The sequence below is a fragment of the Coenobita brevimanus genome, chromosome 112 (genome assembly GCF_032717465.1).
Source record: "Coenobita brevimanus isolate Jiangsu-jjx chromosome 112, ASM3271746v2, whole genome shotgun sequence".
In the NCBI taxonomy this organism is placed as follows: domain Eukaryota; kingdom Metazoa; phylum Arthropoda; class Malacostraca; order Decapoda; family Coenobitidae; genus Coenobita; species Coenobita brevimanus.
Genome location: NC_137065.1, coordinates 15,607,056 through 15,633,039, shown reverse-complemented (window position 1 = coordinate 15,633,039; position 25,984 = coordinate 15,607,056). Strand labels below are relative to the sequence as shown.

At 40.5% G+C, this 25,984-nt stretch overlaps 2 pseudogenes; both read right to left on the bottom strand.

Annotated features, from left to right (window-relative positions):
• Positions 1-1,940: 1,940 nt before the first annotated feature.
• Positions 1,941-3,106, bottom strand: LOC145418110 (uncharacterized; annotated as a pseudogene).
• A 66-nt stretch (positions 3,107-3,172) lies between these two features.
• Positions 3,173-25,984, bottom strand: part of LOC145418109 (KRAB domain-containing protein 2-like) — an 88,830-nt pseudogene continuing 66,018 nt past the window's right edge.

Below are 25,984 nucleotides of genomic sequence, written 5' to 3'. Positions count from 1 at the left end.
GTTAGGCTAGGTTTGGATTAGTTTGATTAGGTCAGGGTCTTTTAGGATTAGTCTGGTTAGGTTACTTTAGGTAGGCGAAGTTTTGGTTGGTAAATTAGGTTGTTAGAGGGATTAGGGTGTTAGGTTAGGAGAGATTAGGTTAAATGTGGGTAAGTTGGTTTAAGCCATGTTGAATTCGACTCTAAAGTTAGATTAGATTATTACAGGTAGGCCAGGTTAGATTAAATAATGTGATGTTAAGTTTGAGATGCCTGGCTGCGTTAAATTTCGTTAGTATTCATATTATATGTGGCAATGTAAAGTTCCTAACACCCCTTTGTCAACGATTTATTCTCCAGTCCTCCTAAATATGTTCTTGTATTGGTGATGAAAAAAAAAAGCTGACACTAAAAGATAAAAAAACTGACAACATGTAAGAGAATATTAAGATGTAATACACAAAATAAATGGCTAAGCAAAAGGTGTATACAACACAAATCGTTGAGGAAGAGGTGTACGGAGAATAAATCGCGAAGGAAGAGGGGTATGGAAAATATCTATCTATCTATATCTATATCTATCTATATATCTATATCTATCTATCTATATCTATCTATATCTATATATATATATATATATATATATATATATATATATATATATATATATATATATATATATATATATATATATATATATATATATATATATATATATATATATATATATATATATATATATATATATATATATATATATATATATATATATATATATATATATATATATATATATATATATTACGGTATATATTGTAGCAGGTGGGGCCGCTCACCATCCACTCATTCCATGTAGTTCTGCTCTCGGGTGTCTGCGCTTTCCTCTCCTCCATCCTTCTTTCCTTCCATCCTCTTCTTTATTGCTCTCCTTCATTCTTTCCTTCTGCCTACAGGTGACTTAACACTCCCTCTTCCGTCTTTCCTTCATTCTTTCCTTTTCCTTCTGCCTGTAGGTGACTCTACACTGAGTGACAAGCCAATTGGTCTCCTGTACAACAGGAAACCATTTACTACGCTGGGTGGTAACCATATAACCAAATTTTGGCGCCTGGTGGTTTAGTGGGTAATTACAGAGCTCCAGTCGGATTGAGCCGGTGAAGGTTTACATCCAAGGGATGTTGGGGTTATTGCTCACATACTGCCACTCAGGGATAAGTGAGGCTGGTCACCCTCATCTTAAATGTCAGGACCAATTGGCCTAGCCCCGGGCTCCTACGCTCCTCATGGGGCAGTATAGGATTGGATGATTATATATATATATATATATATATATATTTATCTATATATATATATATATATATATATATATATATATATATATATATATATATATATATATATATATATATATATATATATATATATATATATATATAAATATATATATATATATATATATATATATATATATATATAAATATATATATATATATATATATATATATATATATATATATATATATATATATATATATATATATATATATGTTACGGTCATTTTGCGAAATTGGGCATTTTGCAAAATGCCCGGCCATTATGCAAAAAGATCAAAACCGTGGTCAATTTGCAAAATGACCTAAATATCTGGTCATTTTGCAAAAGGACCAAGGTTTTGGTCTTTTTACAAAATCACCAGTATTATCGTTGGTCAGTTTGCAGAATGTCTAAACAGCAAGTAGCCAGTTGAAAAAAAAGGCGAGTAAATGATAAGAGGTGGTGAACGTAAAATAGAACAAGTTGAAAGAAAGGCGAGTAAACGATAAAAGGAAGTGGACGTAAAATTTTATTCTTTCTTAGAAAATACATTAAACCTTAAAAAGTATGTTTATTCAACCTTCATGATATATATATATATATATATATATATATATATATATATATATATATATGAAGAAAATGGTCTTACATCCTTAAGCGGCACACCTGTGTGTATGTGTGTGTGTGTGTGTGTGTGTGTGTGTGTGTATCGGACTTGTTAGCGCAAGAGGCACTGCATTTGCATCTGCTGTTGCATAAAACATTGTTTTTTAAACACTTGCAGCGTCTGGTCAGACATGACTTAGTGCAAGCGCATTTAGCGAATCCCTGACCTTGTCCCATGGATTTTGCAATGGCTACTTCCCTCAGACTTACTTCCCGCTCCTCTACTACATCTTCTATCGAAAGGAATTTTTCTACACATTGAGTAAATTGGTTGAGAGTGTACACCTGCTTAAGCAGGCCGTGCTTTGTACCAAGCTTGTACGTGCCATTGTCCAATGCCTGAACAACAACAGCCTTCACATTAGGAAACTCTGCACGTCCGCGGTCAACTAATAGAACAGGAACCATCACAGTGTCCCCTGCGTGGGCTAGTTTAAATCGCCTCACAGAATTATCCATCATTTTTTTAGCTTGTTTCTGTTGTTCTATGTTAGACTTCATTTGATCAGTATGAATACTGTGATTCCGACTGCAGATGGAACAAAGCACAGGCTCATCAGCATCTTCATTCATCACAGAACACGGAGTATAAGAGTGACATGGGTTCCCATACACCTTGCACACATTTGAACCAAAGTAGCTTTTTAGGAGATGCAGTTAATGACAGCGGATGGTTCTTCTTGCTCTTCAGCACCTATCTCTTCCTCCTCTGTATCTGCGTCCTCCTCATTGACAACACCTAGTGCTTCTGCAAGCTGCTTCTCCGTCTGCATACCGTCCATGACTTCCTCTGGTACAGAAGATGCGTCAACACCAAGGCGAGCCTTCTGTCCATACATGGCCTCATATGGTGTTCTTCCAATTCCGGAGTGAAAGCGGGTGTTTTTTTTCCACTGGACAAAGCGCAGTCCCTATGACCATTGTGTAGTGTTGTCCTTCATCCAACATGCAAGAATTGCTTCAGTATCCCTGTTGGCTCGTTCCACCGAGCCCTGCGATTGTGAATGTCGTGGTTTGCCATGAACCAGCTTACACTCTGGCCACATCACCAGAACTTCCTTGATAAGCTGAAAATTAAAACGGTGAACATCAAACCCTGTCATATATATCACCTCGCTAAGTTTCTGGTGTCTTTTTCTGACCATGTCTGATATTTCTGCTGTTTTATGAGAATTGGTTGATTTAAAGAAATAATATATTCTATATCTTATTTAAGAATTCTCTACCATTGTCAGACTGCAGGATATGGGGGGCTCCTTTGTCACAGAAAATGTCAACGAGGTGGAAAGCAACCTCTTCAGCAGTTTTCGTCTGTAGAGCCCGAAGACACACCATCTTGGTCAAGTGATCCTGATAGTTGAGAATGAAACGATGTTTCCCATCTGCCTGGCTCTGCATATCGATCAAGTCGACCTACAAACAGACAGAATCGGACCCATTTTAGGGAAACTTTCAGGTCCTTTAGGGCAATTCGTAATTAACTTCAAACTCTTTTACATTGGTATGATGTGCGGAAATACAACATTATTCTTTCCTAACAAATACGGCCTTAACCAGTGCTTGTTTACTAACCTGAGCTCGTGAGTTCATGCTGTTTGAGACAATTGGCTTGACAATCACAGACTTGCGTACAGTGTTTTTTTTCAGCTGACACTCCTCACACAACTGTAAATACAACTGTATTTGGGATCTTGAAATATTGGCATATTTTTCACTTGTTTCCTTGAACACAACAGTTCTACCTCAATGCCCACTTGCACGATGAACAGCATCGATCACATCGAACACATCTTCAGCGCATACGAATCTAAGGTGAGTTCCCTTTTTCTGCAGTTTCTGAACGGTGATACTTTCAACTATGACCTCAAGAATTTCATATTTTCGTAACAACCGATAGTCCTTCTGCGTCTTTTTCATGTTAGGACGTTTAAGTTCACTCAAACGAATCAGGATTTGTTCGTATTCATTTCTAGACAATAAACTCGAAATATTTAATGTTTTGTTTTCCTCAGCCTAGCTGCTTGCTGTTTGGACATTTTGCAAACTGACCAACGATAATACTGGTGATTTTGTAAAAAGACCAAAACCTTGGTCTTTTTGCAAAATGACCAGACATTTAGGTCATTTTGCAAATTGACCACGGATTTGGTCTTTTTGCATAATGGCCGGGCATTTTGCAAAATGCCCAATTTCGCAAAATGACCGTCACATATATATATATATATATATATATATATATATATATATATATATATATATATATATATATATATATATATATATATATAGCAGCCGTGGCTCAGTGGGTTAGAGCGCTCCGCTCTGACCGTTAGGTCGGAGGATCGAATCCACCCAAGGGTCATTGGTAGACATCAGGAAGGGCATCCGGTCATAAAATGCTACACGTTCCAAACCAAAGTCCTCTATCCAGGGGCAACGCCTTAGCCCTTATCCAAAAAAAAGGGGTACCTGGCGTAAAACTCACACACACACACTATATATATATATATTCCTTCCAAGAGAAAAACAAAATACAAAAGAGAGCCAAATTCAAGATCCGATCATTTCGAGATGCCTGGACACACTGCATTTGAAAGACTGTAGATCATAGGAAGCAGGAAATACAGACAGAGGAAGTGTCACGGGGTTTTTTATAATATCTCAGTAATTTTGATATAAATGGTTAAATATTATTTAAATTGATATTTATATTCAATAATATTGAAGCGCAGAGACAATGATTGTCTTGCTACATCAAGCAACGATTACTTTACGCTGGCTTGTGCACGATTCTCTAAGAACGAGAATTTATAAACTTTCTCAACAGTACACAGCAGAGACTAATTACTCACAAATGCTGAATTACTGTACTGTTAGCCTCTGGAGAAAGTTACATCACCCCTGACAATAAATAACTAATACTAATAATAATAACATCAGGTTCTTGCTGATGCATTAACTCCTGGCACAACGGATTTTAAGTTAATACAAGACTGGTCTAAGTACCAGTTATGAAAGCAAACGTTTATGCAAGCTAGGAGCTATATGGAAAATAAGCTTAATTATGGAGAAATGAAACAAGATTTACTCTACATTAAGCTCAAGAAATAGAACTGTTAAATTTATTAATTACAAAAATAAATTTAACATTACATTTCAAATCAAATTAAATGAGACGCACTCGCTCACTCACACAGAAGCTAAATACTTACGCCTAGGAAAAACACCTTAACTAAGCTCTTAAAACTACAAAATACACAAAAGAAATACCAGTCGATGAATACTGTGTATCACCACTAAGGTGGGAGAGCTGGGATTAACTGTACTAATGGAGCTTGGGGTGCTAGCTGACCTCTCCACTTCTGAGCACAGACCCTTTCTCCGTCACAGCAAACACAAAACTGAATTCAAATAATGTATGGGCAGGAAGCACGAGCCACCGGAAGAAGGCGTGGCTAACGGTTTATGCAAGCAGAGGCGAACGATAAAGAAACAATTGTATCGCTCAGTAGCGCACTTAGTGACGTGCATTAAATCGGTCACTTTTGAAAGTGACGAATTATTTGAAAAGTATACCCCGAAATGGAGAGAGAAACGGTTAACTGAGCGATACACAGTGAGTTTTCCACTAATAGTTCGTGGCTTCTCACAAAAAGGAAATGTCGCGAATTGATTCGTGACATTACGCCCCATGAAAATTAAATCTTTCTTCCTTCAGAAGAAAGATTTCAATATACATACATATAAATCCTAACTCAGTCACACAAGATTCACACTGTGGTGTGTATGCTATCCTGCTACAGGAGAAAGTCGCAGTCGTCAGTGAGCGAAAAAACCTCGTATTTACGTTAATAGAAGCAAGCTTGAGGGAAAAACTCCGTGACGACGGTGAAAATCCTGTACTCAGGTCAAACTGAGCGAAAATTCGCTACATTTACACTGACAACTAATTGTTGTGTAGCGTGGTGTATGTAATACACGGTGTAGGTGTGACAGTTGTAGTGTAACTGTACCTACGTGTAAAATGACATAGTAAATATTATGGCGACGACGGAGGCAGAGGAGAAGAGGCGGCAGCGTGCGGCAGACGATCAGCTGGTCCGCACAGCAAAACTGCTACACCCATTGCTGAACCTGCAAAACCAATTGAGGTGGAGCATCAAAAGTGTCAATGAGACAAAATTCTTATTAAGTTACAATTACTCTCTCTGCCTAGCAGTCAGTGCTACGACGTACATTCGAGGTCGCCATTAATTATAGCACACAATTATGTTTCGACAAGTTGAGAATCCCTGTGCAAACTCGGGTCTTCCATAGCCTCAAGTCGCCTCTGCGGAGTTCTCTCTTCCCCCTTAACCTACAATACAATACTTATATTAGTACCGGAAAGCTGAGAATCCTTGTGCAAACTTGGGTCTTCCATAGCCTCAAGTCGCCTCTGCGGAGTTCTCTCTCGAACTTCCCCCTTAACCTACAATACTTATATTAGTATTGGGAAGCTGAGAATTCTTGTGCAAACTTGGGTCTTCCATAGCCTCAAGTCGCCTCTGCGGAGTTCTCTCTCGAACTTCCCCTTTAACCTACGATACTTATATTAGTATTGGAAAGCTGAGAATCCTTGTGCAAACTTGGGTCTTCCATAGCCTCAAGTCGCCTCTGCGGAGTTCTCTCTCGAACTTCCCCCTTAACCTACAATACTTATATTAGTATTGGGAAGCTGAGAATCCTTGTGCAAACTTGGGTCTTCCATAGCCTCAAGTCGCCTCTGCGGAGTTCTCTCTCGAACTTCCCCTTTAACCTACGATACTTATATTAGTATTGGAAAGCTGAGAATCCTTGTGCAAACTTGGGTCTTCCATAGCCTCAAGTCGCCTCTCAACTTTCCCCTTAACCTACGGTACATATATTAGTACCGGGAAGCTGAGAATCCTTGTGCAAACTCGGGTCTTCCATAGCCTCAAGTCGCCTCTCAACTTCCCCCTTAACTTACGGTACATATATTAGTACCGGGAAGCTGAGAATCCTTATGCAAACTTGGGTCTTCCATAGCCTCAAGTCGCCTCTCAACTTTCCCCTTAACTTAAGGTACATAATATGCATGTACAGGCCCTGGACATACTGTGTCCTGTGGGGCCAATGGGCGAGACATCAGGTCTGCACCCACTTCACCACTACCCTGTCTCTCAACTGACTCAGAGATTACAGGTGTGGTTATGAACGGCACAGGAAGGACATGTCCCTGATCAGTGGTGATACTTTGGCACACACTGCAGGAACGGACAAAACTGTCTATGTCTCGTCCCATCCCTGGCCAGAAAAAGTCAGCTCGGATACGGCCCTGGGTCTTCCTTTTGCCCAGGTGACCTCCTGAGGCTGGACAATGACCCCATTGTAACACTGCTGGGCGGTACTTGGCGGGAACGACAAACTGCAGTCGAACCTCGCCCTCGGGTGTTCGTGACTCACGGTAGAGCCGTCCTTGTTTGCGAAGGAACTTGGCTCGACCTCCCCGTGAATACTTAATCACTCGACCCTTTTGTTTATTCCGCACGGCAGCAAGTGTCGGGTCAGAATGTTGTTCTTGTACAACAAGTTGACTGCACATCAGATCTTGCGGCGATTCAATGATCACTGGGGTGACACAGTCTGGAGCCTCAGTCATGGCTCGTGTCACCGCAGCAGCCGAAGTCTGAGTAGCGCCATCGGAGCAACTATCCTTGACTCCATTAATATTGCCTACTATTAAGTCAAATAGAGGCTCTGGCATGACAACTGCAAGTGTCATACCAGTATAAAATGGAGATGCCACCTGGATACATGCCTCAGGGAACAATCTCACTGATCCATCAATAAGCTTTGCATGGATCTGTTGACCTGTATACTGCTCAGGCCGAACTAAACTCTGTTTAACAGAGCAACCTGAGGAACCATTGTCTCTCAGGACCTTCACAGGAATGCCTCCCACAAACCCTGGCTGAACAAGGAAGGTACTGTCACCTGTGGGAGGGCCTGTGGAGGAAGCAGCTAGCCACTCATGAGGCTGCTGAATTGATGTGGCAAACATTGTGCCTTGAGGGTTATATTGGGGAGCTGGAACATTGGCCATCTGTGGAGGGGGGTTCACTGTCACTGTGGGACTAGTGAACTGTGGGGAAGTACCCACACTGGTAGGGACGTGACCACCAGGCTGCTGCTGAGGAATGAAGGCTGCATTCGCTTCCTGCCTCTTTTGAGCTGGTGGTGGAAAAGTTTGTCCCGACGGTCGGTTGCGTGGCTGATACTGCTGCTGGTTAGGGTACTTGTTGTACCTCTTCCACTCAGGTTTCTGAGTGTTTTGCCCCTGGTCCTTCCAATGCGGTTTTGGACCTTGGCCATTGTTCTGAGAACGACCTTGTTGCTGGGATTCAGTCTGAGACTGCTTCCCAGACTTGGCAGCATCTTTTCTGCTCCAGGTGTTTTGCTTACGAGCTTGATACCCGTATGCAGTAAAGAATGCGTCAGCCTTCTCTGCCATTTGGCTGGCATCTTTCACCTGGCAGATCTTAAGCTGTGCTATGAGCTCAGCAGGCCACGACCTCTCTAGCTGTGTACGCAGCATAAGGTCAATTATCCCCTCACGCGTGGAAGGAGTTTCATCTTTTTCCATCCACTCATTTAAGTAAGCTGTGAGACGATCAAGGAACTGAACAGCTGTCTCCTTGTCTTGGAGACGAGCTCGCATGAACTGAACTTTGGCGTCGTCTACTGTGAGACCATACGCCTTAATGAGTGCAGCTTTCATCATCTCATATGTGAGATTGTCTCCACGAATTCTGTGGAGAATATCGAGGGCAGGGCCCTCAAATAAACTAAGAAACTGAAGCCGCTTAGCTGCCTCATCCAGTTGATATAAGTCTGCCATGTCCTCAAAACGAGCTATGTACGGCTCGATTCGCTCGCTTTCCTTGTATGAAGGAAGCTTGATGCGTGGGGTCGCCAGGACATGTGCAGGGAGAAAGCTCGTGGAGCTTGGACCAACTGCAGCAGACGTGTCTGAAGCCAAGGAATCTCGCTTGAGCTTCAGCACTTCAAGTTCATGTTTTTCTCGTGCTTCTCGCTCGGCACGTTCGTGTTCTCGTTGTTCCCGCTCGTATTCGCGCTCTTTCTCACGCTGCTCTTGTTCATATGCACGCTCTCTTTCACGTTCCTCACGCTGTTCTCGCTCGTATTCGCGCTGTTCTCGCTCGCATTCGCGCTGAATCCTACGCTCTTCACGAGCATCTTTCTCACGTTCTTGCTCGTAATTGAACCGTGAGAGAACGTAACTCTGTATTTTCTCTGGGTCTGTGAGACCAATATCTTTGGCTTCCTGTACATATACAGCTGTAGCCATGATGCTAGCTCAATTTACTAAGTAACCAAAATTGAGTACTGACTGCTTAGCGACGAATACTAATAAACACAAGTAAAGAATACAGACACAAGCTAGTGGTGACCAGTCTTATCTAGTTAACTGGCAAAGAATAAATCAAAAATGTAAATGACTGGGAAGACTCAATAATAAACACAATGGGTACGGCGACTTCCCAGGAGCGAATAAAATCGTCTGGCGTTACCAAGAATAAACTAGAGTTAAGTACTCTATTGATTTATAAAGCAAAAACTCACTTGCTAAATTAACGGTAAACACCAGTAAACTTGTGTCTATAAACTTTAATGATAAATACCTAAATATGAATGAGTGAGCACTATCTCGTGAGTAGCTTTATAGCTAGGAGTTAATATCCTGGAATGAGGTCGCCAATTGTCACGGGGTTTTTTATAATATCGCGGTAATTTTTGAATAAATGGTTAAATATTATTTAAATTGATATTTATATTCAATAATATTGAAGCGCAGAGACAATGATTGTCTTGCTACATCAAGCAACGATTACTTTACGCTGGCTTGTGCACGATTCTCTAAGAACGAGAATTTATAAACTTTCTCAACAGTACACAGCAGAGACTAATTACTCACAAATGCTGAATTACTGTACTGTTAGCCTCTGGAGAAAGTTACATCACCCCTGACAATAAATAACTAATACTAATAATAATAACATCAGGTTCTTGCTGATGCATTAACTCCTGGCACAACGGATTTTAAGTTAATACAAGACTGGTCTAAGTACCAGTTATGAAAGCAAACGTTTATGCAAGCTAGGAGCTATATGGAAAATAAGCTTAATTATGGAGAAATGAAACAAGATTTACTCTACATTAAGCTCAAGAAATAGAACTGTTAAATTTATTAATTACAAAAATAAATTTAACATTACATTTCAAATCAAATTAAATGAGACGCACTCGCTCACTCACACAGAAGCTAAATACTTACGCCTAGGAAAAACACCTTAACTAAGCTCTTAAAACTACAAAATACACAAAAGAAATAACAGTCGATGAATACTGTGTATCACCACTAAGGTGGGAGAGCTGGGATTAACTGTACTAATGGAGCTTGGGGTGCTAGCTGACCTCTCCACTTCTGAGCACAGACCCTTTCTCCGTCACAGCAAACACAAAACTGAATTCAAATAATGTATGGGCAGGAAGCACGAGCCACCGGAAGAAGGCGTGGCTAACGGTTTATGCAAGCAGAGGCGAACGATAAAGAAACAATTGTATCGCTCAGTAGCGCACTTAGTGACGTGCATTAAATCGGTCACTTTTGAAAGTGACGAATTATTTGAAAAGTATACCCCGAAATGGAGAGAGAAACGGTTAACTGAGCGATACACAGTGAGTTTTCCACTAATAGTTCGTGGCTTCTCACAAAAAGGAAATGTCGCGAATTGATTCGTGACAGGAAGACAGTTCCAGAGATGACCTGTTGCATAAATGAAGGACTGGGAGTAATGGTTAACTCTTGCACTGGACAGTTGGACAGAAAAGGTATGAGAGTTTGCTGCTAGACGGGTGCTACTTGCCCGCCGTAGAGATGGAGGAATGCATGCAGACAGTTCAGAGGAGCAGCGACCATTGAAGTAGCGATAGAAAAGAGATAAAGATGCAACAGTGCGGTGAAGAGATAGAGGTTGAAGGGAATCAGTAAGAGGAGGAGAGTTAATGAGGCGAAAAGCCTTTGACTCCACCCGATTGAGAAGAGCTGTATGTGGGGAGCCTTCCCACACATGAGAGTTGTACTCCACGCAGGGGCGGATAAAACCCCTGTATAGAGTCAACAATTGTGCAGGGGTAAAGAAGGAACGGAGTTGGCGTAGCACACACAATCTCTTGGAAACAGATTTTACAAGAGATGTAATATGATCTTTCCAAGATAAGTCCCAAGTAAATGAAACCCCAAGCATGTTCAAGGATGATGCAGGATTAAGCTGAATATTATTAAACATTAGTGGGTATACCTGTTTAAGATTGTGTCGGGTTGATAGGTGCAAAAACTGAGTCTTTGATGCATTAAAAACAACCAGATTATTTTTACCCCAGTCAGAGATACGAGCCAAGTCAGACATTAGGTGTGCCATAGCCTCATCCCTTGTTTGTTGAATTAACTGCTGAGATGGACGTTGCGGGAATCGAATGGAAAGGTGAAGGGTGGAGTCATCAGCGTATGAGTGGATAGGGTTAGATGTACAGCTTAGAAGGTCATTGATGAATAAAAGGAAGAGAACTGGTGATACGACAGAGCCCTGAGGAACACCACTGTTAATAGATCTAGGAGAAGAACGATGGCCGTCTACAACAGCGGCTATAGAACGACCAGAAAGGAAGATACAGATGAAGGCACAGATAGAAGCATAGAAACCTTAAGAGGGAAGTTGGGAAATTAAAGATTTATGCCAGACTCGATCGAAAGCCTTTGAGATGTCAAATGCAATGACAAAGCTTTCGTCAAAGTCCCAAAAGGAGGATGACCAGGAGTCTGAAAGGTAGGTGAGAAGATAGGCTGTGGAGCGTCCCTGACGGAACCCATACTGACGATCAGAAAGAAGGTTGTGATGGGAAAGATGCTTTAAATTTTTTCTATTAAGAACAGACTCAAAAACTTTTGAGATACAGGATGTTAAAGCAATTGGGCGATAGTTAGAGGGTTGAGAATGGTCACCCTTCTTTGGGACTGGTTGAATGAGAGCAAACTTCCAGCAAGAAGGAAAGGTACAAGTTGATGGACAAAGGTGAAAGAGTTTGCCTAGGCAGGGTGTAAGCACAAAAGTACAGTTCTTCAGAACAACAGGAGAGTCTCAATTAGGCCCATATGCCTTATTAGTACTGAGGCCTGTGATGACAGAAAATACATCAGCTGAAGAAATTTTAATGTCAGCCAAAAGGAAGTCAGAGGGGGGAAGTGATGAAGGAACAGCACCGGAATCGTGTAAGGTGGAATTGGAGAAGAAAGTCTGAGCGAAGAAATCTGCTTTATCAGTAGAAGAAATAGCTACATAGCCATAAGAGTAGAAAAAAGGAGGGAAGGATGATGAGGTAAAGTTGTCAGAAAGGTTTTTGGCAAGATGCCAAAAGGAGCGGGAAGAATTCGAGTTAGAGAGTTGAGAGCATTTAGTACGGATGAAATTATTTTTAGCAGATCGAAGAACAGACTTAGCACGATTCTGGGCAGAAACGTATAAAAGATGTGATTCAGGGGTGGGTTGGCTCCAGTGCCTTTTATAGGCCCTCTTCTTGTTGCGGACAGCATTAGAACAAGCGTGATTAAAGCAAGGCTTTCGTGCAATAGTCAAAGGATATGAGAAAGAAATGTATGCTTCCATGCCCGAGAGAATAACCTCCGTAATGCGCAAGGCACACCCAGATGGCTCCCGGCCATGGAAGCAATAATCATTCCAGGGAAAATCAAAGAAGTACTGCCTGAGGGCCTCCCAATCCTCAGCTCCAAAGTGCCTCAGACGACGTTTCTTTGGAGGGTCTGCAGGCCGTACCGGAGCGATAGGACAGGTTAAGGTGATGAGGTTTCATCAGAGTAGCCCAGTGGAGAGAAATGATTAACAGTGTAAGCAGAAGGATTAGTTGTAAGGAAGAGGTCAAGTATGTTGGAGCTCTCTCCAAGGCAGTCAGGGATACGGGTAGGGTGCTGTACAAGCTGCTCTAGGTCATTAAGGATAGAAAAGGTGTAGGCTTGTTCACCAGGTGGATCAGTGAAAGGAGAGGAGAGCCAAAGGTGGTGGTGAACATTGAAATCTCCTAGAATGGAGATTTCAGAGAAAGGAGAAATGGATAGAATGTGTTCCATCGTAGAAGTAAGATAGTCAAATAATTTTTGATAGTCAGTAGAGTTAGGAGATAAGTAAACAGCACAGATATATTTAGTCAGAGAATGACAGGAAAGCCGAAGCCAGAGAGTAGAAAATTCAGAAGTATCGAGTTCCGGAACATGAGAGCAAGATAAGTTGTTGCGTATATATACACAACAGCTTCCTTTGGCTTTGAAATGAGTATAGAGAAAGTAGGAGGATACAGAAAAGGGTCTGCTGTCAGTTGCCTCAGACAGCTGAGTCTCAGTTAGAAAAAGATCAGGTTTAGAGAAGGAGAGGTGGTGCTCAACAGAGCGAAAGTTACAGGAAAGGCCGCGAATGTTGTAGAAATGAAGAAGAGAGTCAGACAGTGGTTCCAGGCATATCACTAAAGAAGAGATGTATGCAAAATAAATCGCTAAGGAAGAGGTGTATGCCAAATAAATCGCTAAGGAAGAGGTGTATGTAAAATAAATCGCTAAGAAAGTGGTGTATGGAAAATAGATTGCAATCGAAGAGGTGCTACGACGCCTCTGAAGCTAGTTAGAATACAAGTCTAATTTATTTTAGGTAATTAGGGTAGGTAAATGTTATTAGCAATAGCAATTACGCCCCATTTCATCTTAAACGTGAACCCGGTGGACTGAAGGCTGACATTCTCCCCTACTGTACAGTCCATCAAACTCCTTTCGGGGTATAAGAAAGGGATTGGCCAAAATTTTCATAACCAGGCAGCTCCTCCTCCCTGTCATATTGGTGCCACCACGTGAAGGCGTCCCTCTGCAACACACAAATTATTATGGAAGAGTTGTATAACTAGACAGCTCATCCGCCCGGTCATATGGATGCCACCACGTGAAGGCGTCCCTCTACAGCACATAAATTATGGTAGAAAAGGTATTTCGATCAAACCAATAATAAAACAGCCTCGCTTAGGATATCACAGTGAAAATCCCTTCGGAAAAAGGACAAAAATAACTCGATTCGACTTCAGGACAGACAAAATGCATTTTTTCGTTTTTTTCTTTCTTTTATATTTTTTGTTGCATGAGGGGAGTTTGCAACAACATACCGAAGGCGGAGTAAAAAAAATTGGGTACTGTTGTTTCATTGCTGAGTAAAGGTGCAAATAACAGGAGGTTTATTTAGCAGTGTTTGGTTTGATAGACGTGCGTGTGTGTGTGTGTGTGTGTGTGTGTGTGTGTGTGTGTGTGTGTGTGTGTGTGTGTGTGTGTGTGTGTGTGTGTGTGTGTGTGTGTGTGTGTGTGTGTGTGATCAAATAACTAAAAAATTTTGAAGTAATTTGGATCAAATTTGGTGGATGGATCGAGGATCACCCAAGTGAGCAATAGGTCAAAGGTCTGGGTCACGGGGCAGTCAAACATTCGTCCCTTAGATCAGTTTGTTGGGGCGGATGATGCACTCTCTGAGTGCCACATCATGTACACTTGTGACCTTTTCATTACGTGCGAGAAAAGTTAGGGGAAGGGGTTCTTTCCTATGCTGAATAATCCTCTCGTGATCAGAACAACTGTAGCATTACAAGTATAAAAACACATTTTATACAATGTACGAAGACACACAGATGGCAGTGCGCCATAAACCACTGCAACAAAGGCAAGGCAGTAAAAGGGGATATAACCCCAACCCTACTGTTTTTTAATGGCATACTTTTTATACATAACATGGTTGAGTAATAGTTATGCCATAAGCATAACACTTTTCTTTTTGTGTTACACCAAAATGGCATTTGCTGGAAGGGGAAACATACACGCCAAACGAATGTAATCAGTTGACAATAAGTCACGTGAGTCAAAGTGATAAAACTGTTTGGTGTCAGTGCGAATATGTATATGAGGTTATAACACACACACACACACACACACACACACACACAAAGAGGCCTACATACACATTTTCCTTCTCATACCCAAACTCTCTCTCTCTCTCTCTCTCTCTCTCTCTCTCTCTCTCTCTCTCTCATTCTCCTCCTATACTGCACTAGAACTTAATGAAAAGAGCAGGAAAGGGGATGACGAAGGTAAAGGGTCGAGAAATTCCCGTGCCGAAATGGAAATAGTAACCATAACAATAGCCGAGCCGAAATACTGATAGAAAATAGATGCTGTACTGCATTGTTGACGTGCATTGCAGGGTTAACTGAACAAAAAAAAAGGAAGGAGGAGATTCCAGGGTAAAGTTAACTTCAGTATTTGCTGATGTTGTTGTTGTGGTGGAGGTTTTGATAATGATGATGATGATGATAATGTTATTAATGCTGTTGTTGTTGTTGTTGATGATGATGATGATGATGATGTTGTTAATGCTGTTGTTGTTGTTGTTGTTGTTGTTGTTGTTGATGATGATGATGATGATGATGATGCTGTAGCCCCAGGTTCATTAAACGTAAACCAAGTGGACTACAAAATGAAGCTGTCCATCTGCAGTCCACCATGCTCCTTTTGGGGGATAGGATGGGGGTTGAGGGACGAATGTATAACCAGGCACCTCCATTGGTAGGTCACATCAGCGTCACCGCGAGAAGGCATCCCTCACCAGCGTTGAGTAGTACTATCTTTTTTTTATAAGATTCGAGAATGAAAGACTGACTAAGAGGGTGTATGTAGGTGAGGTGGAGGGAGGGAGAGGGAGGGGTAGACCGAGGATGAGGTGGAGGGATGGAGTTGAGAGGTATATGAGGGAGGGGGGGTGAGTTGGGGGGAGGGGAGTCAAATGGTGGGTGACAGAGTGACTTGGAGGCGTTTTGTCTGCGGCCACCCTTTGCGGGATTAGGGCGTCGGGCTATAGATAGATAGATAGATAGAGATAATACGGGTGGGTAGTTTATTACATCCGCGCGCAAAAGAACGGGGAGGGGGGGGGGAGATTAAGTGTTTAGTATTGGTTGTTTGTCTGTTAGCAATATTATGGGATAATTATTGAATGTAATTGTATCTAATTAAGGCATTGATAATGAGAACCATCAGAAGAACAGGTCATTAAGTCTGGAGTGAAATGGTCATACGTCATGCACGGAATCAACACAAGTTTTTTAGCTAATATTAACCAAACTTGGTGAAACGGTTGAGGGACAGGAATGGGTGAGATGATTTAATCCTGAAAAAAATCTGTCAGGGATTAAGATCACAGGGAAGGTCCATGGTTTAACCTTTAACTCAGATTTCATTCGATTTTGATGCAACTTGGTGGGCGGGTTTACTGTTAGCCTCGGAAGACGTTATTATATTTTCGGAATAATAAACCAAAGGTGAATGTCATAGGGTGAGGTCAAGTAAACACTAGTGAATCAATTTTAACCAAACTTAGTGTGTGTTATAAGGGTGAGGTAGAGATAAAATAGTTGGATTCTGAGAGCAACGGGTCAAAGGTCAAGGTCACAAGGAAGGGTCAGATATTCAATTTTATGACACCTCCATAGGACCACTTCGCCCCTGTCTAGTTCCAACACATGTCTCCTCAGTTTCGAAGCATCCAACATTTTTTCTCTACTATTCCAGCATTTGTTAACCACTTTTCTAGCATCATATCACCACTTTTCCGGCATTTTCCCGCTACGTTTCCAGCGTATTGCACCAATTTTCCAGAATTTTCATTATCACTTTTCCAGCAATTTATCACTACTTTAAGAGCAGATTTTTACCTTTTCCAGCATTTTCTTTTTTTTCACTACTTTTCCAGCAATATTTCCATCACCTTTCCAGCATTTTCTCACTACTTTTCCAGTAACTTTTTCTTCACTGTTCAAACATTTTTTCATTACTTTTCCGGAATTTTTTCACAATGATACTCAAAACCACAGACGCACACTGCTTGCGCGGACGAGCGATTAGATAGATTTTACGGGGCGGGCGTTACGTTCTGAGGGTCTTTCTTGCATTATAAGTGCCACTGGAGATGTAATACCTCTCCCTTGGCGATTTATTCTGCCCATCACACCTCAATGTCCTCGTATGTGTTACTGAGGAAGACTGTGTCGATATTAAAAGAAACACCATAACCTGAGAGAGAGAGAGAGAGAGAGAGAGTTCCACTTCTCTTAGTTATACACCCCGACATTTGTGCTCTCTCTCTCTCTCTCTCTCTCTCTCTCTCTCTCTTTCTCTCTCTCTCTCTTTCTCTCTCTCTCTCTCTGCCTTCCTTGTCCCCTTGTTCCCATTTCCGTCTTGCCTTCTTTCTCTTTCTACATTCTCCTTCTTTATCGTCTTTTCTTTACCTTTCCTCTTGTCCATTTTTTTCTTGTATTAACTCCTGGTCTGTTTTAACTTTTACTTCTTTGTGTTCTGTTCATCTCTCTTTCTCTTTCTGTCTCTGTCTCTCGCTCTCTCTCTCTCTCACTCTCTCTCTCTCTCTCTCTCTCTCTCTCTCTCTCTCTCTCTCTCTCTTTCTGTCTTAGTACTCTTCTCCATTAATTTCTCAACCATGTTCATCTTTCGTTACTGATGAAGAAATATTAACCCCCAAAAGAAAGTAAAATAAGGCATCTTGATTATACATAGAACGGCTTCCGTGTCATATTCAAGGACAATGTTTAGGTGCTATCCTTGTCAGTCACGCCTTAATATATTTCTTTGCCTTTAACCTAAAAAAAAAAATGATCTGGAATTTGTGGTTAAGCCTCAATATTTTCTTTTATTCCTGTACTTTACTTCCCCACCAACTAGAGAGAGAGAGAGAGAGAGAGAGAGAGAGACAGAGAGAAGTGAGGGGACTAAGCATAAAGGAAGGAAGGAAAGAAGGCATTAAGGAAGGACAGAGGAAGGAAGAAAGGAAGGAAAGAAAGAAGAAAGGAAGGAAGGAAGGAAGGGAGAGTGGAAGGATTGATTGAAGGAAAGACCGAGGGAAGGAAGGAAGGAAGGAAGGAGGGAAGGAAGGAAAGAAGGAAGGGTGGACGGAGGGAAGGAAGGAAAGGTGGACGAAGGGAGGGAAGGATGGAAGGAAGGAAAGAGGAAAGGAATGAGAGAAGGACGGAGGGAAGGAAAGGAGAAAAGAAGGAAGGATGGAAGGAGGAGGGAATAAGGCAAGCAATGAGCAAGGGAGACTTTGTTCAAGAGTTAACCATGATGGAGAAGGGAGAGGGAAGGAGTGATAGAGGAGGGGCACAGAGGAGGGAGAGATTATGGAGGAAATATAGACACGAGGAGGAGGAAAGGAAAATATATTTAGTGTAGAGAAGGGGCAATACTGACATGTAAACACACACACACACACACACACACACACACACACACACACACACACACACACACACACACACACACATTCATTCATTCAATCATACATACTGTTACGGAACAGAGAAAGATAATGCACACTTCAAGTGAGAATACTAATAATCACTACTGTCCCGTAAAGTTCCAGGTTCAAAACAAAAGAGTTAGGTAAAATTACAAGTTAAAGTTTAATGCTCAAACTAACAACAAAACATTCAGGACTCATAAGGATAATGTAATGGCAAAAACAGGTTGACTATATGGCTAACTGCAATAGCCTCTATTAACACAAAATTAGCATGAGTAAATTTATCTAAGTCAGCCCTGATAAAATGAGATACCAGATAATACTCAGAGAATGCAAGATAAATTATTACAGATACAAAATAATATTAAAACTGATGGACATAAAGATCCCTACATGAATTACAAAAACTTCACTAGGCCTACAAATTAAACTTATGCTATACAGTACAAGAAAAAATACAACAGTTATACTCAAATTACACACAGCTGCTAGATGTTTGGAGATTTCTTGAGCACTCACAATAATAATAACTGTACAGGGGAGGACAGAGATGTGAACAAAATGAGGAGCAGATCTAAGTGGCAATGATGCAGAGACTGAGCTCATTATATAGGGGCCGGCAGAGCTTGATACAACTTGTATGAAGGACGCGCAAATGAAGCCATGGGGACAAAGAGTTGACAATCCTGGTCTGAACTCCAGAAATGACGACTTACTATACCATAACGGTAGAAGGGGGGAACTGAGGCAGAACATGCTCGTGATCAAACATGCAGCATACTGTGCGTTAAAATTACACAAAGGATGATGAAATCATAGGCTATGTAACACCTCCCCACAAAGAAAAAGAAATTTACAAAGGAAATTTCTTATTACTCTAAAACAATCTGTCTAAAGTCTAGATAAGCAATCTGCAATAACATTTTCTTTCCCCTTGACATGTTGTATGTCTAATGAATACTCCTGAAGAAGTAGACTCCATCTTGTCAATCTCTGATTTTTATCTTTAAACTTACTAAGGAATTTCAGTGGGTTGTGATCGGTATAAATGACTATGGGGTCAAAACCAGAACACAAATAAAATGAAAACTGCTGTAAACCCAAAATCAAGGCCAAAAGCTCTTTCTCAATAGTTGAGTAGTTCTTTTGAGGTGGAGTGAACTTCTTACTGTAATAAGATACAGGATGTTCAATACCCTGATCATCCTCTTGCAGCAAAACAGCCCCAGCTCCTGTATCACTTGCATCAACAGCCATCTTAAAAGGCTTAGCAAAATTTGGAGTAGCGAGCACTGGCTGACTTAATAGAATAGCTTTAAGTTTGTTGAAAGAGGATTCACAGTTATCGGTCCAGACAAATTCAACTCCCTTTTTCAGTAGGTCTGTAAGTGGTGATACAAGAATAGAAAAGTTAAGAACAAATCTCCCGTAATAACCTACTATTCCCAAATATCTTTGTAGCTCTTTCCTACTTTTAGGTCTGGGAAGATCACTTATAACCTGAACCTTAGCTCCTGGTGGTGCAACATGTCCATCACCAATTACATACCCAAGGTACTGAACTTTAGCTTGACCAAACTCACACTTTGATAAATTAGCTACAAGATTAGCATGAACTAAACGGTCAAGAAATTTACTGACATGGCATAGGTGATCTTTCCAGTTGTCACTGAAGATTAATACATCATCAATATAAACAACACACCCTGCCAAACCCTCTGTTACAACATTCATGAGCTTCTGAAATGTGGCTGGTACATTCTTCATACCATACGGCATTACAGAACATGCAAAAGCCTTTCCTAGTGTTACAAAACATGAGATCTCCCTAGCACGTTCAGTCATAGGTACTTGCCAGTGTCACGAATCAATTCGCGACATTTCCGTTTTGTGAGAAGCCACGAACTATTAGTGGAAAACTCACTGTGTATCGCTCAGCTAACCGTTTCTCCCTCCATTTCGGGGTATACTTTTCAAAACATTCGTCACTGTTTAAAAGTGACCGATTTAATGCATGTCACTAAGTGCGCTACTGAGCGATACAATTGTTTCTTTATCGTTCGCCTCTGCTCGCCTAAACCGTTAGCCACGCTTTCTTCTGGTAGCTTGTGCGTCCTGCCTATACATTATTTGAATTCAGTCTTGTGTTTGCTGTGACGGAGAAAGGTTCTGTGCTCAGAAGTGGAGAGGTCAGCTAGCACCCGAAGCTCCACTAGTTCAGTAATCCCAGTACTCCTATAGGACTACATAATAAATAGATAGATAAATAGATAGATAGAGAGACAGATAGAAGCAGGAAGTCAAACGATGAGAAGGGGTTGTGTTTGCGAGAAGCGAGCAGCGCTAAACGCTTACACGGGGGAAAGCTGACGACAGCGGCCAGTAAGATGATTCAGTTAGCTGTCAGCAGTCCTCTCGTGAGAAAGTTCTGTTGCCACGAGGAAGATACGTGACACACACACCCTACTACACGAGATGTGAGGAAAGAGAGTTTGGAAGGAGACAAGCGACCCTATAGAGAGGTCGAGACGGAGATTAGCTTGAGAACAGAGAGAGAGAGAGATAGCGAGACAGGGAGGTAGCTACCCAGGACTTATACTATTATACCTGTTTAATATTTCCAAGACAAATAAAGATAGTCCCATACTATTCTTTACCTCTCCCGTCACTACATGACATCAGGTGGGGAAACTACTACAAGATATAAAAGCCGCTCGACCACAAGTCTAACATATACTTCTCTCTGCTGGATTAAAAATTAAACTTTCTAAATGCAAATTTTGCTTTAAGGAAATAAATTTCTTAGGCCACAAATTAAGCTCTGATGGTATTCACACCACTGATGACAAAATACAGGCAGTGAGAGATTTTCCTGAACCCACTACGACTGACGAAGTTAGACAATTTTTAGGTCTGGCTGGGTACTATAGGTCCTTCGTACCACAGTTCTCTCATATAGCCTTCCCTCTATTCCAACTACTCAAAAAAGATGCTGTATTCCAATGGGAAGAAGAACAAAAAAGGGCATTTAACAATCTAAAAATTAAACTAACGAATGCACCTTGTTTAGCATATCCAGATTACACGAAATCATTTCTTATTTGTACAGACGCATCAGTTAAAGGATTAGGGGCTGTACTGATGCAGGAAGATAAAAGAGGAAAGAATCAACCAATTGCATTTGCCAGCAGACAAACAAGAGGTGCAGAAAAAATTATAGCACTACAGACTTAGAGGCACTTGCAGTGATTTTTGCATTACAAAAGTTTCGAGATTTGGTATATGGTTACGAAATCCACTTATTCACCGACCATAAACCACTGGTGGGTATGTTTAAAGAAAAACTCCTTTCTGGGAGGAGAGCACGATGGAAATGTACAGTTGAAAACTACAATGTACAAATACATTATATACAAGGTAAAATGAATATAGTAGCGGACGCATTATCTAGGAACCCGAACACAATTCAGGTTGCGGCGTTAGATCTCAAAGGAAATATCCCAAACCACGAGGATATCGCAAAGGCACAAAGACTTGACCCAGTATGGTCAAAAGTAATATACAAGTTAGAAAGTGGAGATGACATACAATTACCCAAACTGCATGTCCCACTTGAACAATTCACAATGGTCAATAATACATTATACAAAATTAACTCTAAACAACCAAAACGCCAAAGAAATACTAACCAGTTGGTAGTACCTAATGACATGATACCCCAAGTATTACGAATGATACACGACAGCCCACATGCAGGACACCCTGGAAAGGATAAGACATTCAACCAAGCCCAGCTATTATATTACTGGCCTTCATTACGAAGAGATATACACAATCATATAGACAGATGCGAATCATGTGCGAAACACAAAGGATACCCAATCACACCTGCACCGATGGGTAATTACCCAGTACCACATCAGCCATGGGACGTTGTCGCTGTTGATTTACTCAAGATGCCATTATCATACAATAATAACCTATACTTATTCGTAGCAACGGATCATTTTTCCCGTTATGTCATTTTAGCTCCAATTAAAGATAAGACAGCAGAGACAGTAGCAAAGGCAATAACAGATAATGTAATATGTCGCTTTACTACCCCTAAGGTACTAATAAGTGATAATGGAGGAGAATTTAATTCTGAGATCTTACAAGAAATATGTAAACAATACAACATTAAAAAGGTTAACGTTTTGGCCTATCACCCAGCATCGAATGGGTTGGTAGAGAGACAAAATAAAAAGGTATTAGATGTGCTACGACACATTCTCAGTGAAAATTATGCAAGCTGGGATGATTGGATTCCCAGAGTAGAGGCCTCCATTAATGGGTCTATAAATAAATCCATTGGTGACACACCACATTTCATTATATATGGCACAGATAAAAAATTACCATATGAGCTCCTAGAAGGTGACAGCATGCCTATATACAATTACGATGATTACTCTAAACTCCGTTTACGTGAATTCCAGGACATTCACAAAAGAGTGCAAAAACAATTAACGATGTCCAAGGAAGAAATGACGGAGGCATTTAACAAAAAGGCAAAAGATTCACCTATCAGCTTAGGAGACATTGTTTACGGAGTCATTCATACGAGAGACAATAAATTATCCCCTAAATTTGAGGGCCCATACAGAGTAATTAACATAAAGGCAAACAAAGTTTTAATTAAGTCACTTTCAAGTGGCGAGGAAAAACAAGTTCATATTGACCATTTAAAACGAGTTTCAAGGGAATTATCACATAATTATTCAGCCTCGGATACAACCGAACAGGTGAACGTACCTCAAGAAACCAAGCAAGAACACAACAATGATTACAAAAAGAAATTAAGGTCATATACCAAACAATCGAACATAGGTGCAACTATTCCAATGAAATCTACAGTACATCATTTACGAGAATTAAATATCGATTTAAACTCCTTCTATAAATGAAATAACAGCCAACCGTAACGCACATCATCACTATCATCAACCACAGCTTTATAGGAAATTAATAGATTTTTTTTTTTTTTCGGTAGGTTACGATGAAGGGACTTATGCTATGGATTCTCCTATACATAGTAAGAGTATATGCGCACCTAGACCCCAAGCATATAGTACGACAAGGATGCCTCATAGCTCCAACGGCCACGACTACAATCGTCAAGGATGTCATGAGTACTGAAATAAGTCTAGATTACTTGTATGACTTACCTACTTATATAGAAAGACTTGCGACGCCGATGCGAACTCTGGACTTCAAGATAGGGAATTATGTTTCACAATCACATATCACCAAGGAAGTGGATGAAATGGTGAAGTTAGCGAAATGGAAACTAGAACAGGCGAAGTCAACTATGCTCGTCATGATCCAAGATCTCCCATCTTCTGGAACAGAGGTGCTGAGCGACAGGAACAACATCACACGTACTCGCCAAAAGCGCGGTTTGTTCGATCTGGGCGGCGCAATTCTTGGGAAAATCTTTGGATTGGCTACAGAGGATGACCTTAAAGAAATAAACAAAAAATTTAATAAGATAGCTCAGGTACTAACATACCATGATAAATTCATCACAGGACAGAACTCAGCAATGAAAACAATTGTGAAAAATCTGAAACAAGCAGAAAACGTAGCTCTCGAGAGTATAGATAAAATAAATAACTTGGAGGGTAACGTTACCCTTTTCCAGCACTTCTCCATCATCACAGAACATATTGACACGATTCTACTACAATTAGAGAACACTAGAGATCATTTCAGGGCACTTATGCAAGGAATTTCGAATGCTGGTGATGGCAAGATCACAAATGACTTACTCCCAGTTCATGAGCTACGTCAGATAGTTAGTCAAGGCATACATAAACATAAATTGAAGCCATTGTTCCGCAGTAGGGAATTTATGCAATATTACCCGTACTTGGAAGCAACACTAACACCAACATCAGTGATAGTTCATGTACCATTCGTCACGGAAGACCTGTTCACAGTATACCAAATACACCCCTTCCCCTATAGAAACAACAACACTTTAGTCATCATCAACATCAACACAGACACCGAACTCATCATGGTCTCCAAGAGACGAGACACTGTCACTTTCGCAAGTGAGTCAACGATTGAGCGAAAGTGCCGCACATCCTTACATGCTGTTCATCTTTGTCCTGCGTACATTTTCACGTTTCAGCCTACTGATACGGTCCCTTGTGAAATGGCTATCATCAGCAATAACAATATTCATCATCATTGCAACTTCACTTTTGCTCCAGATAAACTTGTACACCATCAACGCATTGGACACTCGCAGTTTTTTTATTTCCCTCATAACACATCAGTTTACATAGTCTGTCCAGATATACCACCATCTCATACATCAGCCTCAGGATTATACATAGCACCAGACTACTGTGCGGTATTTACACCATCCATGTCTACTTTTTCCACCATCAATCACTACGCCATCCTCAATCATACACACAAACATTTCCACCCACTGCCTGATATGGACTTAAACATGAGCACAAGTATTAAGCTGACTTCACCTAAGTTTGAAACTATGCAGCTGATCAATGAAACAATGAAGCCCTGGGAAGATTTGAGTTTGAGTATGTTCAACCCATATTATGTGTATAGCCAAGCACCTTCTGTCTTCATAATTATCTGCATTGTTGTTGCAGTATTGCTGTTGGCCATGCACAGAATGCATGCAAGAATTGCTAATTTGGAGTCATTGTTTAGTGTGGTGAGAGTTAACATCACAGTTAACCACCCTGAATGAAGTGTATATATTTTGTATATAGTATTAATTATATATATAAAAAAAAAAAAAATAATAATAATAATAATAATAATAATAACACAAAGAAGAATGACCCATATATGGCAGACCAGTACCATTATCTTTAAATGAAATATTAGTAACTCTTACAATATTCTTAATTTTAAACTATTTTTATTCTTGCATGTATGCATTTCACTATAATAACCCAAGTACATACTGTATTACAGTTAAATAATTTACTTTAATGCATTTATTCCAATATGTATTCAACTTATTTAAAATGTAATATTACTGAATAATCACTATTTACTATGCATAATATATGTATACAATATTCATACAATTATGTTACTTTACAATATTATGTATTTCACTTAATTAGCTTATAAGTTCATTATAATGTGTATGTAGTATGTATTAATATATTATAACTATTAAATGTCGATGGTACGTCATTTTCGCGCGGCCGAGCAAATATAGGACTACATAATAAATAGATAGATAAATAGATAGATAGAGAGACAGATAGAAGCAGGAAGTCAAACGATGAGAAGGGGTTGTGTTTGCGAGAAGCGAGCAGCGCTAAACGCTTACACGGGGGAAAGCTGACGACAGCGGCCAGTAAGATGATTCAGTTAGCTGTCAGCAGTCCTCTCGTGAGAAAGTTCTGTTGCCACGAGGAAGATACGTGACACACACACCCTACTACACGAGATGTGAGGAAAGAGAGTTTGGAAGGAGACAAGCGACCCTATAGAGAGGTC